This window comes from Balaenoptera physalus (assembly GCF_965194825.1).
Source record: "Balaenoptera physalus genome assembly, chromosome: 17".
Lineage (NCBI taxonomy): Eukaryota > Metazoa > Chordata > Mammalia > Artiodactyla > Balaenopteridae > Balaenoptera > Balaenoptera physalus.
In genome coordinates, this window is record NC_138895.1 from 26,405,514 (window position 1) to 26,424,694 (window position 19,181).

General features: G+C 36.4%; 1 long non-coding RNA gene across 1 annotated transcript; it reads left to right on the plus strand.

Annotated features, from left to right (window-relative positions):
- The first annotated feature begins 6,882 nt into the window (after nucleotides 1-6,882).
- LOC309647093 lies at nucleotides 6,883-12,420 on the plus strand. The gene is made up of 2 exons (XR_014255788.1): nucleotides 6,883-9,899; nucleotides 9,932-12,420. It is a non-coding gene; the product is annotated as an uncharacterized lncRNA (long non-coding RNA).
- The last annotated feature ends 6,761 nt before the right edge of the window (nucleotides 12,421-19,181 follow it).

Genomic DNA, 19,181 nt, shown 5'->3' on the forward strand with positions numbered 1-19,181 from the left:
GTGTTGAAAAGTATTTAGTTCTATAAATAAAAATTATGCTCATATTAAAGGAATTACTAAATGTGAAATAACATTATTATGAGTATGAAGGTCCCTGGCTCTTGTTCTTTTCTTGGTTTACTTATTGAAACATTTTAAACACAATTTTTAATACAGTGCTACTTATTAGGAATGCAACCATCATATCACATGGTGAAAGAAAAATCTATGAAATACAGTGCCAGCTTGGGGGAATTGCTACTCAGTATAAAGATACCTATTGAGAAGATAAAAGACTAAAATATTCAACTTGCCTTCAACTGTGCTATGGAGGGTTTAATTGGTAATGTCTATTTTTATATGGGATGACATTCAGTGGACATGGAAGGATTACAAGTAAAATAATCAAAGTAAGCCCACTGCTTACTCTTATTTTGTTGTATACAATTAGCAGCGCATGGTCCTGACCTATAAGAGTGACTTTCTTTGTGATATGGAATGAAATTCATAATTAAGGAATTTATTCTCTGTTTTTTTTTTAAATTTTATTAATATAATTTATTTATTTTTTGCTCCATTGGGTTTTCGTTGCTGTGTGCGGGCTTTAATTGTGGTGAGTGGAGACTACTCTTGGGTGTGGTGAGCAGAGACTACTCTTGGTTGTGGTGCACGGGCTTCTCATTGCAGTGACTTCTCTTGTTGCGTACCATGGGCTGTAGGCGCATGGACTTCCGTAGTTGTGGCATGCAGGCTCAGTAGTTCTGGTTCGCTGGCTCTAAAGCACATGCTCAGTACTTGTGGCACACAGGTTTGTTGCTCTGCAGCATGCGGGATCTTCCTAAACCAGGGCTGAACCCATGTTCCCTGCATTGGCAGGCGGATTCTTAACCACTGTGCCACTGGGAAGTTCCAGTTCTCTGTCTCATTGTGTACTAAACTACTTAGTTTAATTTAGAAAAATTGATTTCAAACACAACAGAAATGATAGTTTCTAGATTTTTCTAGATTATAGCTCCTTAAATAAATCTAAGTAAAGTTTATGTTAAGTAGGATTATTATTATTTTTTAATTTCAGTTATTTTATGCTTCACCTGCATAAAAACAAGACAAGAAAGAACCTTAAAGCTTAACCCTTATGGAATAGAGAGCCACCTGAAGCCTGCTTGGGGTAGTGAGGCCCGAGGCAGCCGTCTTGGTGCTCTGGCTGGGTGTCAGGCCTGTGTCTCTGAGGTGGGATAGCCAAGGTCAGGACATTGGTCCAACAGAGACCTCCTTGCTCCATGTAATATCAAACGGTGAAAGCTCTCCTGGAGATTTCCATCTCAATGCAAAGACAAAGCTCCACTCAAGCTAGAGTCCTGGACACCCTATGCCAAACAACTAGCAAGAAAGGAGCACAAACCCACCCATTAGCAGAGAGGATGCCTAAAATCATAATAAGGTCACAGACACCCCAAAACACATCACTGGATGTGGTACTGCCCACCAGAAAGACAACGTCCAGCCTCATCCACCAGAACACAGGCACTAGGCCTCTCCACCAGGAAGCCTACACAACCCACTGAACCAACCTTAGCCACTGGGGGCAGACACCAGAAACTACAGGAACTATAAACCTGCAGCCTGTGAAAAGGAGACCCCAAACAGTAAGTTAAGCAAAATGAGAAGACAGAGAAACACACAGCAGAAGAAGGATCAAGGTAAAAACCCACCAGAACAAACAAATGAAGAAGAAATAGGCAGTCTACCTGAAAAAGAATTCAGAGTAATGATAGCAAAGATGATCCAAAATCTTGGAACTAGAATGGAGAACATACAAGAAACATTTAACAAGGATTTAGAAGAACTAAAGAGCAAACAAACAATGATGAGCAACACATAAATTAAATTTAAAATTCTCTAGAAGGAATCAATGGCAGAATAACTGAGGCAGAAGAACGGATAAGTGACCTGGAATATAAAGTAGTGGAAATAACTACCACAGAGCAGAATAAAGAAAAAAGAATGAAAAGAATTGAGGACAGGCTCAGAAACCTCTGGGACAACATTAAACACACCAACATACAAAGTATAGGGGTCCCAGAAGAAGGAGAGAAAAAGAAACTGACCGAGAAAATATTTGAAGAGATTATAGTTGAAAACTTTCCTAATATGGGAAAGGAAATAGTCAATCAAGTCCAGGTAGTGCAGAGAGTACCATACAGGATAAATCCAAGGAAAAACATGCCAAGACACATATCAATCAAACTATCAAAAATTAAATAAAAAGAACAAATATTAAAAGCAGCAATGAAAAAACAACAAATAACATACAAGGGAATCCTCATAAGGTTAGCAGCTGATCTTCAGCAGAAACTCTGCAAGCCAGAAGGGAGTGGCAGGACATATTTAAAGTGATGAAAGGGAAAAACCTAAAAACAAGATTACTCTACTCAGCAAGGATCTCATTCGGCTTTGACAGAGAAATTAAAACCTTTACAGACAAGCAAAAGTTAAGAGAATTCAGCACCACCAAACCAGCTTTAAAACAAATGCTAAAGGAAACTCTCTAGGCAGGAAACACAAAAGAAGGAAAAGACCTACAATAACAAACCCAAAACAATTAAGAAAATGGTAATAGGAACATATATATCAATAATTACCTTAAATGTAAATGGATTAAATGCTCCAACCAAAAGACATAGACTGGCTGAATGGATACAAAAAGAAGACACATATATATGCTATCTACAAGAGACCCACTTTAGACTGGGGACATATACAAACTGAAAGTGAGGGGATAGAAAAAGATATTCCATGCAAATGGAAATCACAAGAAAGCTGGAGTAGCAATTCTCATATCAGACAAAATAGACTTTAAAACAAAGACTATTACAAGAGACAAAGAAGGACACTACATAATGATCAAAGGATCAATCCAAGAAGAAGAAATAGCAATTGTAAACATTTATGCACCCAACATAGGAACACCTCAATACATAAGGCAAATACTAACAGCCACAAAAGGGGAAATTGACAGTAACACAATCATAGTAGGGGACTTTAACACCCCACTTTCACCAATGGACAGATCATCCAAAATGAAAATAAGGAAACACAAGCTTTAAATGATACATTAAACAAGATGGACTTAATTGAAATTTATAGGACATTCCATCCAAAGCTAACAGAATACACTTTCTTCTCAAGTACTCATGGAACATCCTCCAGGATAGATCATATCTTGGGTCACAAATCAAGCTTTGGTAAATTTAAGAAAATTGAAATCGTTATCAAGTATCTTTTCTGACCACAACGTTATGAGACTAGATATCAATTACAGGAAAAAAAAAAAAAAAACTGTAAAAAATACAAACACATGGAGGCTACACAATATGTTAGTAAATAACCAAGAGATCACTGAAGAAGTCAAAGATGAAATCAAAAAATACCTAAAAACAGATGACAATGAAAACATGACAACCCCAAACCTATGGGATGCAGCAAAATGCAGTTCTAAGAGGGAAGTTTATAGCAATACAATCTTACCTTAAGACACAAGAAAAATCTTAAGTAAACAACCTAATCTTAAACCTAAAGCAATTAGAGAAAGAAGAACAAAAAAAAAAACAAAAACACAAAGTTAGCAGAAGGAAAGAAATCATAAAGATCAGATCAGAAATAAATGAAAAAGAAATGAAGGAAACAGTAGCAAAGATCAATAAAACTAAAAGTTAGTTCTTTGAGAAGATAAGCAAAACTGATAAACTATTAGCCAGACTTATCAAGCAGAAAAGGGAGAAGACTCAAATCCACAGAATTAGAAATGAAAAAGAAGTAACAACTGACACTGATACAAATGAACTTATATACAAAACAGAAATAGACCCACAAACATAGAAGCAGTAAAAACAGAATATGTAAGATAAACTATACCTAACCTGGTATATATTCATTTATTGTTTTTCAAATAATTTAATCTTAAACTCTTATTTTTTCAGACCTAACAGTTATCCTTCCCCTCCTTTCCCCTTTGGAAAAGGAGGGGAAGGATAAATTAGGGGTTTGGGACTAACATACACACATTACTATACATAAAATAGATAATCAACAGGACCTATTTTATAGCTATAAGGGAAAATAATCTGAAAAAGAATATCTATCTATCTATCTATCTATATCTATATATATATCTGATTTAGTTTGCTGTACACCTGAAACTAACACAACATTGTAAATCAATTATATGTCAACAAGAAAATCAAATTATAAAAAGAATGGTTGGATACATGAAATATTGTATAACCATCCCTAGGTGTTAAAAATTATTGAGGTAGTGATGTTTGAACCCTGAACTGGATATTGGATTACATTAAAAACTTAAAGTTATGTTTAAAGCAAAGAAAAAAAAACCCTCGCTCTCTTGGTTTTTGTCAGAATGGGTCAATGGGTTGCACAGCACGAGATCAGAAAAAGAAGAGATCATTCATTTATTCCCATGTCTCATTCATGGCCAGCAACAAGTTGTGCAGTGTCTGCTTGCCTCTATGAATTAGATCTTGTTCCAGTAACTGCTCACTCACCTTGTCTCCTAAGATGTAGAGTGGTAGCAGTTAGATGTTACTACTTACCAATGGGCTGCTTCACCATACCTTACTGCTTTCCCTTAACCCTGCCAACACCTCTGAAAATGATCCTTTCCTTAAACCCTTTTCAGTCTCCTCTTCTTGCTTTTTGAACCTTGACCAATATATTCATTGATATCATCAGTGGCCCAGGAAGCAGACCTTGACGATAGAATTTTGAGATTGAAATTTTACATATATGAAGAGTCACATGGATTATTTTTAGTTGGGGAAAATGGAGAACTATAAACCATCCACATCATGGAATGAGATGAAGTGCAGGTGGAGGACAAAGTGATGGGAGACCAAGTAGCTGAGGAAATTAGATGCTATAGCAACACAGTGTTTTCAACGACTGTGGTGAGTCAGTGCAACATATGTTGGCCCTAAAGAGTACATAAAGGCAAGTGAAAGTCATGATGATTTCATGGCTGCTTAGATAGTCTGTGGCTATCTCTTGTAGCTGTGGGATGGGTATGGCTGAGGATTATGAGTCTTATAAGTTTTGAACTATAGCCTGAACTCAACAGGGGCCTAAAGTCAAAGACGATAAAACATCAGATACTCCCCAACGTAAGTATGTTAATGTGCCTATGAAGTATCCATCACTAGTCTTGATCCCGAGATTCTTCATTTCTAGCAAGATCCCGGGGGTTATCAATGTTGCTGATATACAAAACACAAAGCTGTAGAGGAAATAGTCTCAAAGTTCAAAAAGTGGAAATGTTAAATTGGAACTTTCACATGCAATCTGCTCAGTTTCTCCTTCCCAGGGGCTCTCAGGAGACATATCTTTTACCATAGCATTACAAAAAAAAAAAGCTTGAATGAAACAACAGCATCCTTGGAAAGCTCTTGGATGGTGGCCTCTGTAGGCTGGATATAAGATTGAAGATGCTGCAGTGAAACTGGACTCCCGGATGTCTATGGAGACACAGAGATGTAGAGACCAGTTGGCTGCACTTGACCATCAGAAACAAGTCATAGGGACAGAATCATTTTACTTAATGGGGATACATGATAAAGGCTATTTGATTATAGGGCCTTTAGAAATGAACCAGACAGGCAGCCTAGAAAGGTACTGCTGACATATATTAGTAGGAAACTAGGTCTGGGAGCAGACATCTACCTAGAATCAGGCTTTTAACTCAGTTTCCAGAAATAAGTGTGACCTGAAACCCCTTAGTTGACTAGATGGTCATGTCCCTATGATGATAATCCTGAAACTCTGCTAGGTGTATATTATGTGACTCTTTTGCTTAACTCTCCTCAGAAGGATCAGTAACTGTCTGCTAGAGTGACTTTGTACTAGAACTGGGGAAATACTCAGACTGTCTAAGAGATCATAGATAATGGTCTTGTGCTATGGCTAACTCCTGGAGATCTGTGTTAGATTTTAGGTTATAGATAGAATATTAGCCAGTATGTATCTCAGTCTGTATTTTGCCAGTTTCAGAAATTATATATATATATATACATATATATAACATAAATTACATACTATATATTATGTAATATATCCTGAATATATTATCTGGAATGATTCCCTCATTGACAACAACCCATGGAGGGAGAGACAACCACCATGGTAGGAGAGGACAATGAAAACCCCTGAGAGAATTGTAAACTTACCCACCAACAAGATGTACATTCTCATTTAATTTGATTATTTGTAGGTTCAAACACGAGATGAGACTTTGGAATGACTATAAATTGTCGTATACCTTAGTCCAGAAATGCTCATTTCCACTGCCATCCCATATTTTATTTCTTTACTGGAGCAAATCAAAGAACCCATTTTATGCTACTATTGCCCTATAAAATGCATTGTTTTCAATTCCAATCAGCAAAGATAATCAGAAACACTTTGCTTTCCTGTCTTAGGGACTGCAGTGCATCTTTACTATTATATCCAACATTTTGGTTAAGTTTCTTTTCTTTTATATAAAAAGTCAGGAAGACCTTCATCTTTTTTTTTTTTTTTTTTTAAATTTAATAGCTACTCTTTTTATTTATTTATTTATTTATTTTTAGCTGTGTTAGGTCTTCATTTCGTGCAAAGGCTTTCTCTAGTTGCGGCAAGCGGGGGCCACTCTTCATCGCGGTGCGCGGGCCTCTCACTAACGCGGCCCCTCCCGTTGCGGGGCACAGGCTCCAGACACGCAGGCTCAGCAGCTGTGGCACACGGGCCCAGTTGCTCCGCGGCATGTGGGATCTTCCCAGACCAGGGCCCGAACCCGTGTCCCCTGCATTAGCAGGCAGATTCCCAGCCACTGCGCCACCAGGGAAGCCCCCTTCATCATTTTTGATCAAAACAAACCATTCTGATCACAGAAGTGGAAGCAATAGCAATTATGTTTAATGTTAATTCATTGTCTCACTTCCTTTACCTCCAATAATTTATATACAGGCACAGTGTTTTAGGTTTCAGCTGGGAGTATAATTGAATTATTGTCACCACGTGATCATACAAGAGATGATAGGACCTAGTGTGCTTCCTGTGTTGGGAATGCACATTTTCACTGGACAAAAACAAGATGAATATTAAAGGACAATGGGTTGGGCCATGCTGAGTAGTCTCCGTTTGCCCATCTAGATCCTCTTTCTGCCCTTCTCTAACTTAATAAATGAAAAATAAACAATGATGGATTCAAAAGTTTATTATATATGTCTGTCCCACGCAGTTTGTTTTTGCTTCCTCCCAGTGTAGGGTATAGCTTCTGCAGACTTTTTTGTGATTGCCTCATCTTGAAGCTTTCCAAAATGAATCATAGTTTAACTACTTACCTTTTCCTCATCTTGGCAATGTCTCAGATATCTCTACCTCAATGAATTACTTAAGAAATCATCTTTGCTCATAGCATATTCTAGTATACATACATACATATAATATATATTTATGTGTGTATATATGTAATATATGTGATTTTTTAGACTAAAGACAGACAGAATGTGGATGAGGAAAGTAGGTAATATCCATGCCATCTAAGATTACATGTTCAAACATGAAGATAATAGCTAAGTAAGGGAATAATATAAGCAGGTTTTCTATGTTCTGGAACCAATAAAAACGTGTGTTGAAGCGGGGGTTTCCTTACACCTCCAGCAAGCTATTCTCTGGGCATCAACTGCAGGTCTTACAATTCAGATCTACTCGGAGATAGCATCAGATTCCACAGGTTAGGAGTTGCGTACTGCAAGACTACACTGCCCCCACCCCTTAACCCCCACTACCCCCTGCACTTCAATCAGTCACAAGCCCAGGGTGTTATCTGTACTTCTGGATGCCCAGCTATAAATCAGATGTTCCCAAGACCCCCTTCCTTGGCGTCTATTAATTTTCTAGAGGGACTCACAGAACTTAAAAAACTTATTTAGTCAGTGGATTACTGATTTATTATAAAGGGATACAACTCAGGAATAGCCGATAAGAAGAGGTGCATAGGGTAATGTATGTGGGAAGGGGCACAGAGCTTCCATGCCCTCTCCTGGAATATAATTCTCCCCATATTTCTATGTGTTCGCTAATCGGGAAGCTCTCTGAACCCAGTCATTTTGGGGTTTTAAGGAGGCTTCATTACATAGACATAATTGATTAAATCATTTGCCATTGATGATTAATTCAACCTCCATCCCCTCTCCCCTCCCTGGGGGTCAGGGGAATGGGACTGAAAGTTCCAACCCTCTAATTACATGGTTGGTTCATCTGGTGACCTGACCCTATCCTTAAGTGACCTAGAGGTATTCCAGAAGTCACTTCATTAATATAACAAATGATACCTTTATCACTCTCATCACATAAGAAATTCCAAAGGTTTTAGCAGCCCTGTGTCAGAAATGAGGACTAAGTCTAAATATATCTTTCTTGTTGTAAATCACAGTATCACAGTATGTAAACAAATCATCTACCTATGAAGTGTAGTAAAGCAAGTACAATTTAATTACTTTTAGTTATTATTCCATACTGATTATGTGTACTCAAAAAATAAAATTAAAACCCTAATATTAGAAATTCCAGATAAGAGATTCAGTTAAGAAAAAACTGTATATTGGTTTTACTTAAAGGTATAACTTCAAAAAAATTTGCTACAGCATCTGAATAAAGGGATTTTTACATCTACAGAGTTTAGAAATAGACCAACATTCTTTTATTACCACAGGGATTGTTTTCTTAATCTTACTAGCAGTAACCCTATTGTTCCCAATAATTTGTCTCCTTGTGTTTGCTTTCAGTCTTCACATTAAGTTTTTAATAGGATTTGCGTAAGATTAGAGTATAGCTTTGGCATCAAATTGTTTGCGTTCAATTCTTGGCACCATATTACACTGTGTAACTCAAAATGTCACTTAACCATTTCTCTGGGCTTAAGCTTCCTATCTGATAAATGGGGATAATAACATTGACTAAGCAGACTTTTGTGAAGAATCAATGAAAGTACATGAAAACCACTTAAGATAGTGTCTGGCACATAAGAGGCACTCCATAAATCTACAATATTTTTGTGATACCTCCTGTTAATGCAAAGATGAAAATGGAATAATTCCTACTCTCCAGAAAGACAGATTTGAGTTCTTGGAGAGCAAGATCCATTGCAACCATGTCCCAAAATACTGAATAGAGGAGAGTAAAGCTGGAGAAAAGTCTGAGTTACTATTGAGCTATTACGCAGAGCTCTACAGGAAAACCTCCTGATGGAAAGTAAGACAGATGAAGAGGTCTATGTTGAAAACAATAAAGAGACAGACAGTATTACTATTTCTTGTAATTGTTTCAAGAGGGGAAAAGGAATTATGGTTAACAACAAGCTTAGGAAAATCATTTTTTATTTTAAAGATAAGCCATTCAAACAATGTTTTTGCTGGTTGGCCTAATTCATTTGAAAAACTTGATAGGAAATGCCTTGATCCACAATTCCAAAGAAACATTATTTTACACATTTAAATCTTTTCCAACCCTTGAACTTAGTGACTTAGATACATAAATATGTTATTGATGGACCAAGTTTTTCATAAATAAAGGTTGCTTTTTATTATTTCCATATTTTTGTTAAATTTTTTTTGCTCACAAAGGTAATACCGGCTGATTATAAAAATCCAACAGTACATAAAGACATATTTAAAGTATAGTTTAATTTTTCCCCCATTTTCTCCCCCAATATTACTTTGTTGCAGTAATGGAGATTAATATTTTATCATGAAACCACAATGCCTTTGTATACGACTATGAAATCATTTTCAAACACAGACACATAGGAAATATTCATACATGTGTATGCATATTCATAGTATTTGCTTTACTTCTCTTTAGTTTCATTGGTTTGTTTTTCAAAATAAGGATTATACAACAGAACTTGCTCTTCAAACTTTATTGTATTTCCAGGTCAATGCACACTCAGACTAGAACATGCTATGTTTTTAATTAACTTTTTTTTTCTGTTTTTCTTTTTTTTCTAATACCAATCAGAGCTTCCAAATAACACAAAATAAAAAATGTCACTTTAGCAAATTGATACCATTCTGGTCAAGAGCAAAATTATTTGACATTTAGAATAGACGGTTTATATCATTCTTCTAGCTTTTAGAAATTTTGAAAATAGCTTGAAGGCCATTTTTAAGTTTTTAGCTCATAGAGGTCCATATAACCAATCTATGAACTACTAGATTTATCTTTTTACTCCTAAGAAGTATAATGAATAACAAGCACTGCAAAAGGATGTTGTTAACTTTGAGAATTCTGTTAGAATTTCTGTTGAGCAACATAAAAATGTTAAATGTAGCTAGAATTAACTAAATGCTTTTGAGTAATTTTAATATATAATTCACTTATTTTATTTATTCCAGTTTATTAGAATATAGCATAAAATTCTAGGATAATACAATCAAAATATCATTTTGATAAAAATATACACAAATTTAAAACTTTTAATTATTTAAACCTTTAAATATATAAATTAAATATAATTTGACTCTATAGCAATGTATATATTTAAAATATGAATAACAATATCCAAATATTATCTTTTGGGAACCATGACTTTAAGTCCTGAATTGTCAAGAAAACACAGAGATACAGACTGTAAAATCAGATCCACAAATCTGGGACCATAATTGGAATTTACTAATAATTGTAAGGATATAGAAAGGCATGAGAAACAAGAGACATTAAGAGGTTTTAGAATACCAATGCTGATTAAAATACTATTTTGATAACATTAAGATTCATTTTGTTCCTGATTTAACATGAGATCTTTAAGTTTATATGTGAGAACATCAATATACAAAAATGAACTCTTTCTACCAGTCATAGGCTCTACTTCAAAAAATTCTGGAAACTGCTCCTAGAGGATAATGGTAATCATTTTTCCCTAGGTTAATTGTTATGTGGCAGGAAAGAAAAAATGATAAACTTTAACACACTCTGTTGCTGCTAGTCAAGTCCTTAGTTGATAGTATATCGTCCTCTAATACCCATTCTGGATGCTAAGCATTGTCAGCTAACCAGCACCTCTGCAGGCCTCAGTTACTTACTTGTTGGGGAATCCCAGACTGCCATCCCTGTGTTGTGAGTTCTTATCCTCCATGATTTTTCAAACCATGGGTGTTCCATTTATCTACTGATATACCACCAAGTCTGGGCAACAGAGTAAAAGTGATATCAAGGTGAAGCATCTAGGTGTCAAATAAATTTATGTCAACAAGTTTGACAATTTAGTTGACAGGGACAAATTCCTAGAGAAAACTTAATTACCAAAAGTGAATCAAGAAGAAAAAACCTGAATATATCTACAAGAAAAAATTGAATTAGTATTTAGAAATCGTTTTCTCTCCTCCCACTCCACATACACAAAAATAAACCCAGGACCAGATGCAATTAAGTGGGGGAAATTCTATCAAATTATTAAATAAGAAATAATATCAGTTCACAAACTCTTTGTAAAATAGAAGCTAGACCACTTCTCACTCTATGAGGCCAGTGTTACTCTGATACTAAGGCTAGACCAAGACATTTCAAGAAAGGGAAATTATAGATGAAAAACTCTCAGGAACATATATACAACAATATTTTAAAAATTTTAAGAAAGATCACACTAATAGAAATTATTATACAATGTAACCAAGTGGAGATTATCCTAGGAATTCAAGATTGGTTTAACATACAAAAATTAATTAATGTTAAAGCACCATATTAATAGAATAAAGCATCTAAACCACTTGTTCACCTTAATATTTAAAGAAAAAGCATTAGACCAAAATTCAAAACCCATTTTGATAAAAATCCTCAACATACTATGAGTAAAAGGAAACTTCTATAACCTAATAAAGACACCTAGAAAAAGTCCATAGCTAAAATAATGCTTAATAGCGAAAGAGTAAATACTTTTCTCCTAACAATCGGAAGAAATGCAAGAACATTGCCTTCATCACTTCTACTCGTAATTGTACTTGAGGTTCTAGAAATTAAAATGACACAGATTAGAAATAAAGTAATACTGATTTATTTGCAAATGACTCAGTCTCATGGAAAATCCATTGCCCCCCCCCCCCCACACACACACGATAAATGTTTTAGCAGTGCCACGGGATGTAATATAAATAAACAAAATCAACATATGTTTTTATATACTAGAAAAAAATCTGACAATAAAATTTAGAAGACAATTATTTTAACAATAGCATGAAATATCAAAACATACTGAGGTATAACTTTAACAAAAATTACAAAATGTTGGTGAGAGAAATTTAAAAGATATGAGTAAATATAAAAACATACCATGATGATGGATTAGAAGCTCAATATCAGCAAAAAGATGATTCTTTTTAACTTGAAGTATACTTTTTAACTTAAAGTATACTTTAAATCAATCCATATCAAAATTCCAGTTGGTTTCTTTTTTTAAGCTATATTATAATTTATATTGAAATGCAGAGAACTTAGAATTACCAAACAACTTGGGAAAGAAGAAAAGATGGGAGCCTGAACCAAGATGGCACAGTAGAAGGACATGCTCTCACTCTCTCTTGTGAGAACACCAGAATCACAACTAGCTGCTGGACAATCATCAACAGGAAGACACTGGAACTCACCAAAAAAGATACCCCACATCCAAAGACAAAGGAGAAGCACAATGAGATGGTAGGAGGGGTACAATCACAGCAAAATCTAATCCCATAACTGCTGCGTGGGTGACTCACAGACTGGAGAACACTTATACCACAGAAGTCCACCCACTGGAGTGAAGGTTCTGAGTCCCACATCAGGCTTCCCAACCTGGGAGTCCGGCAATGGGAGGAGGAATTTCTAGAGAATCAGACTTTGACGGCTAGTGGGATTTGATTTCAGTACTTTGACAGGACTGGGGGAAACAGAGACTCCACTCTTGGAGAGCACACACAAAGTAGTGTGCACATAGGGACCCAGGGGAAGGAGCAGTGACGCCAGGGAAGACTGAAACAGACCAACCTTCTAGTGTTGGAGGGTCTCCTGCAGAGGCAGGGGGTGGCTGTGTCTCACACTGAGGACAAGGACACTGGCAGCAGAAGTTCTGGGAAGTACTCCTTTGCATGAGCCCTCCCAGAGTCTGTCATTAGCCTCACCAAAGAGCCCAGGTAAGCTCCAGTGTTGGAATGCCTCAGGCCAAATAACCAACAGGGAGGGATCCCAGGCACACCCATCAGCAGTCAAGCAGATTAAAGTTTTACCGAGCTCTGCCAACCAGAACAACGGTCAGCTCTACCCACCACCAGTCCCTCCCATCAGGAAACTTACACAAGGCTCTTAGATAGCCTCATCCACCAGAGGGCAGACAGCAGAAGCAAGAAGAACTACAGTCTTGCAGCCTGGGAAACAAAAACCACATTCACAGAAAGATAGACAAGGTGAAAAGGCAGAGGGCTCTGTACCAGAAGAAGGAACAACATAAAACCCCAGAAAAACAACTAAATGAAATGGAGATAGGCAACCTTCCAGAAAAAGAATTCAGAATAATGATAGTGAAGATGATCCAGGACTTCGGAAAAAGAATGGAGGCAAAGATCCAGAAGATGCAAGAAATGTTTAACAGAGACCTAGAAGAATTAAAGAACAAACAAACAGAGATGAACGATAACTGAAATGAAAATTACACTAGAAGGAATCAATAGCAGAATAACTGAGGGAGAAGAACGAATAAATGACAGGAAGACAGAAAGGTGGAATTCACTGCTGTGGAACAGAATAAAGAAAAAAGAATGAAAATAATTGAAGACAGTCTAAGTGACCTCTGAGACAACATTAAACGCAACAACATTCTCATTATGGGGTCCAAGAAGGAGAAGAGAGAGAGAAAGGACCCGAGAAAATATCTGAAGAGATTATAGCAGAAAAATTCCCTAACATGAGAAAGGAAAGAGCCACCCAAGTCCAGGAAGTGCAGAGAGTCGCAGGCAGGATAAACTCAAAGAGAAACATACTGAAACACATAGTAATCAAGTTGAAAAAAATTAACGACAAAGAAAAATTATAGAAAGCAACAAGAGAAAAAAGACAAATAACATACAAGGGAACTCCCATAAGGTTAACAGCTGATTTTTAAGCAGAAACTCTACAAGCCAGAAGGGAGTGGCATGATATACTTAAAGTGATCAAAGGGAGAACCTACAACCAAGATTAATCTACTCGGAAAGGAGCTCATTCAGATTCGATGGAGAAATCAAAAGCTTTACAGACAAGCAAAAACTAAGAGAATTCAGCACCACCAAACCAGCTCTACAACAAATGTGAAAGGAACTTCTCTAAGTGGGAAACACAAGAGAAGAAAAAGACCTACAAAAACAAACCCAAAACAATTAAGAAAATGGTCATAGGAACATACATATTAATAATTACCTTAAAAGTAAATGGATTAAATGCTCCAACCAAAAGACATAGACTGGCTGAATGGATACAAAAATAAGATCCAAATATATGCTGTCTACAAGAGACCCACTTCAGACCTAGGGACACATACAGACTGAAAGTGAGGGGATGGAAAAAGATATTCCATGCAAATGGAAATCAGAAGAAAGCTGGAGTAGCAACACTCATATCAGATAAAATAGACTTTAAAATAAAGAATGTTACAAGAGACAAGGAAGGACACTACAGAATGATCAAGGGATCAATCCAAGAAGAAGATATAACAATTATAAATATATATGTAGCCAACATAGGAGCACCTCAATACATAAGGCAACTGCTAACAGCTGTAAAAGAGGAAATCGACAGTCACACAATAATAGTGGAGGACTTTAACACTTCACTTACACCAATGGACAGATCATCCAAAATGAAAATAAATACGGAAACAGAAGCTTTAAATGACACAATAGACAAGATAGATTTAATTGATATTTATATGACATTCTATGCAAAAACAGCAGATTACACTTTCATCTCAACTGCACACGAACATTCTCCAGGATAGATCACATCTTGGGTCACAAATCCAGCCTCAGTAAATTTAGAAAATTGAAATCATATCAAGCATCTTTTCTGACCACAATGCTATGAGATTGGAAATCAATTACAGGAGAAAAAACGTAAAACACAAAAACACATGGAGGCTAAACAACACATTACTAAATAACCATGAGATCACTGAAGAAATCAAAGAGGAAATCAAAAAATACCTAGAGACAAATGACAATGAAAACATGACAATTCAAAACCTATGGGATGCAACAAAAGCAGTTCTAAGAGGGAAGTTTATAGCTATACAAGCCTACCTCAAGAAAAAAGAAAAATCTCAATTCAGCAATTTAACCTTACACCTAAAGGAACTAGAGGAAGAAGAACAAACAAAACCCAAAGTTAGCAGAAGGAAAGAAATCATAAAGATCAGAGCGGAAATAAATGAAATAGAAACAAAGAAAACAATAGCAAAGGTCAATAAAACTAAAACCTTGTTCTGTGAAGAGATAAAATAAAAATGATAAACCATTAGCAAGACTCATCAAGAAAAAGAGGGAGAGGACTCAAATCAATAAAATTAGAAACAATAATGGAGAAGTTACAGCAGACACCACAGAAATACAAAGCATCTTAAGAGACTACTACCAGTAACTCTATGCCAATAAAATGGACAACCTGGAAGAAATGGACAAATTCTTAGAAAGGTATAACCTTCCAAGACTGAACCAGGAAGAAATAGAAAATATGAACAGACCAATCACAAGTAATGAAATTGAAACTGTGATTAAAAATCTTCCAAAAAACAAAAGTGCAGGACCAGATGGCTTCACAGGTGAATTCTATCAAACATTTAGAGAAGAGCTAACAACCATCCTTCTCAAGCTCTTCCAAAAATTTGGAAGGAAAGCACACTCCCAAACTCATTCTATGAGGCCACCATCACCCTGATACCAAAACCAGACAAAGATACTACAAAGAAAGGAAATTACAGACCAATATCACTGAAGAATATAGATGCAAAAATCCTCAACAAAATACTAGCAAACAGATTCCAACAACACATTAATAGGAACATACACCATGATCAAGTGTGATTTATCCCAGGGATGCAGGATTCTTCAGTATACGCAAATCAATCAATGTGATACACCATATTAACAAATTGAAGAATAAAAACCATGTGATCATCTCCATAGATGCAGAAAAATCTTTTGACAAAATTCAACACCCATTTATGATAAAAACTCTCCAGAATGTGGGCATAGAGGGGACCTACCTCAACATAATAAAGGCCATATATGACAAAACCACAGCAAACATCATTCTCAATGGTGTACAACAGAAAGTATTTCCTCTAAGATCAGGAAAAAGACAAGGATGCCCACTCTCACCACTATTATTCAACATAGTTTTGGAAGTCCTAGCCACAGCAATCAGAGAAGAAAAAGAAATAAAAGGAATACAAATTGGAAAAGAAGAAGTAAAACTGTCACTGTTTGCAGATGACATGATATTATACATAGAGAATCCTAAAGATGCACCAGAAAACTACTAGATCTAATCAGTGAATTTGGTAAAGGTGCTGAATACAAAATTAATGCACAGAAATCTCTTGCATTCCTATACACTAATGAGAAAAATCTGAAAGTGAAATTAAGGAAACACTCCCATTTACCATTGCAATACTAAGAATAAAATACCTAGGAATAAACTTACCTAGGGAGACAAAAGACCTGTATGCAGAAAACTATAAGACACTGATGAAAGAAATTAAAGATGATACCAACAGATGGAGAGATATACCATGTTTTTGGATTAGAAGAATCAATAGTGTGAAAATGACTATACTACCCAAAGCAATCTACAGATTCAGTGCAATCCCTATCAAATTACCAATGACATTTTTTACGGAACTAGAACAAAAAATCTTAAAATTTGTATGGAGAAACAAAGGACCCCGAATAGCCAAAGCAGTCTTGAGGGAAAAAAAAGGAGCTGGAGGAATCAGACTGCCTGACTTCAGACTATACTACAAAGCTACAGTAATCAAGACAATATGGTACTGGCACAAAACAGAAACATAGATTAATGGAACAAGATAGAAAGCCCAGAGGTAAACCCACACACCTATGTTCAAGTAATCTATGACAAAGGAGGCAAGGCTATACAATGGAGAAAAGACAGTCTCTTCAACAAGCGGTGCTGGGCAAACTGGACAACTTCATGTAAAATAATGAAATTAGAACACTCCCTAACACCATACACAAAAATAAACTCAAAATGGATTAGAGACCTAAATGTAAGACCAGACACTATAAAACTTTTAGAGGAAAACATAGGAAGAACACTCTTTGACCTCAATCACAGCAAGATCTTTTTTGATCCACCTCCTAGAGTAATGGAAATAAAGCCAAAAATAAACAAATGGGACCTAATGAAACTTAAAAGCTTTTGCACGGCAAAGGAGAACATAAACAAGACGAAAAGACAACCCTCAAAATGGGAGAAAATATTTGCAAATGAATCAAGTGACAAAGAATTAATCTCCAAAATATATAAACAGCTCATGCAGCTCAATATTAAAAAAAACAAACATCCCTGTGCAAAAATGGGCAGAAGACCTAAAAAGACATTTCTCCAAAGAAGACATGCAGATGGGCAAGAAGCACATGAAAAGATCCTCAACATCACTAACTATTAGAGAAATGCAAATCAAAACTACAATGAGGTATCACCCTACACCAGTTAGAATGGGCTTCCTCAGAAAATCTACAAACGACAAATGCTGGAGAGGATGTAGAGAAAAGGGAACCCTCTTGCACTGTTGGTAGGGATGTAAACTGATACAGCCTCTATGGAGAACAGTATGGTGGGTCCTTAAAAAACTAAAAATAGAATTACCATATGATCCAGCAATCCCACTATTAAGCATATACCCAGAGAAAACCACACTTCAAAAAGACACATGCACCCCAATGTTCATTTTAGCACTATTTACAATAGCCAGGTCATGGAAGCAACCTAAATGCCCATCGAGAGATGAATGGATAAAGAAGATGTGGTACATAGCTACAATGCAATATTACTCAGCCATAAGCAGGAATGAAATTGGGTCATTTGTTGAGACGTGGATGGATCTAGAGACTGTCATACAGAGTGAAGTAAGTCAGAAAGAGAAAAACAAGTATCATATATTAATGCATATATGTTGAACCTAAAAAAATGGTACAGTTGAACCAGTTTGCAGGGCAGAATTTGAGACACAGATGTAGAGAACAAACGTATGGACACCGAGGGGGGAAAACCGTGGGGGAGTGGGGGTGGTGGTGTGATGAATTGGGCGATTGGGATTGACATGTATACACTGATGTGTATAAAACTGATGACTAATAAGAGCCTGCTGTATAAAAAATAAATAAAATAAAATTCAAAAATTGTAAACAAAACAAACAAAAAAAAAGCAACAGCACAGGTTGGGGGTTGCCAGGGGCTTGGGAGCCATTGTTTCATGGGTACAGAGTTTCCGTTTAGGGTGATGAAAATGTTTTGGAACTAGATAGAGGTCGTGGTTTCACAACATTGTGAATGGACTAAATGTCACTGAATAGTTCACTTCTAAATGGTTAGCTGTATGTTATGTGAATTTCACCCCAACATAAGTAAAAGATATACAATGTCTCAGGAAAAACAAAACAAAACAATGGCCTACTTTAAAAAAGTGAAAACCCTAGCCAAGTATGGTTTATGTCAGAAAAAACCTATTTGTGTTAGCACTTGTCATGGTTGAATTGTGTTTTCCCGAAAGATGTTTAAGTCCCAGTCCCCAGTACCTGTGAATGTGACCTTATTTGGAAGTAAGGTCTTCGTGGATGATCAAGCTGAGGCCATTAGGTGGCCCTAATGGTGTGTGGTGTGCTTATAAAACGGGAAATGTGGACCCAGAGAGAGACGTACACAAAGGGAAGACAATGTGAAGACACGGGAAAAACACATCTACAAGTCTAGGACACCTGAAGTCACAAGAAGCTAGGAGAGAGACCTGGAGCACACTGTTCCCCACAGCTTTCAGAAGGGGCCAACCCTGCCGACACTGTGAACTTGGACTCTGGCTTCCGGACTGTGAGACAACGCATTTGTGTTGTTGAGCTGAGGTGATTTGTTAGGGTGAC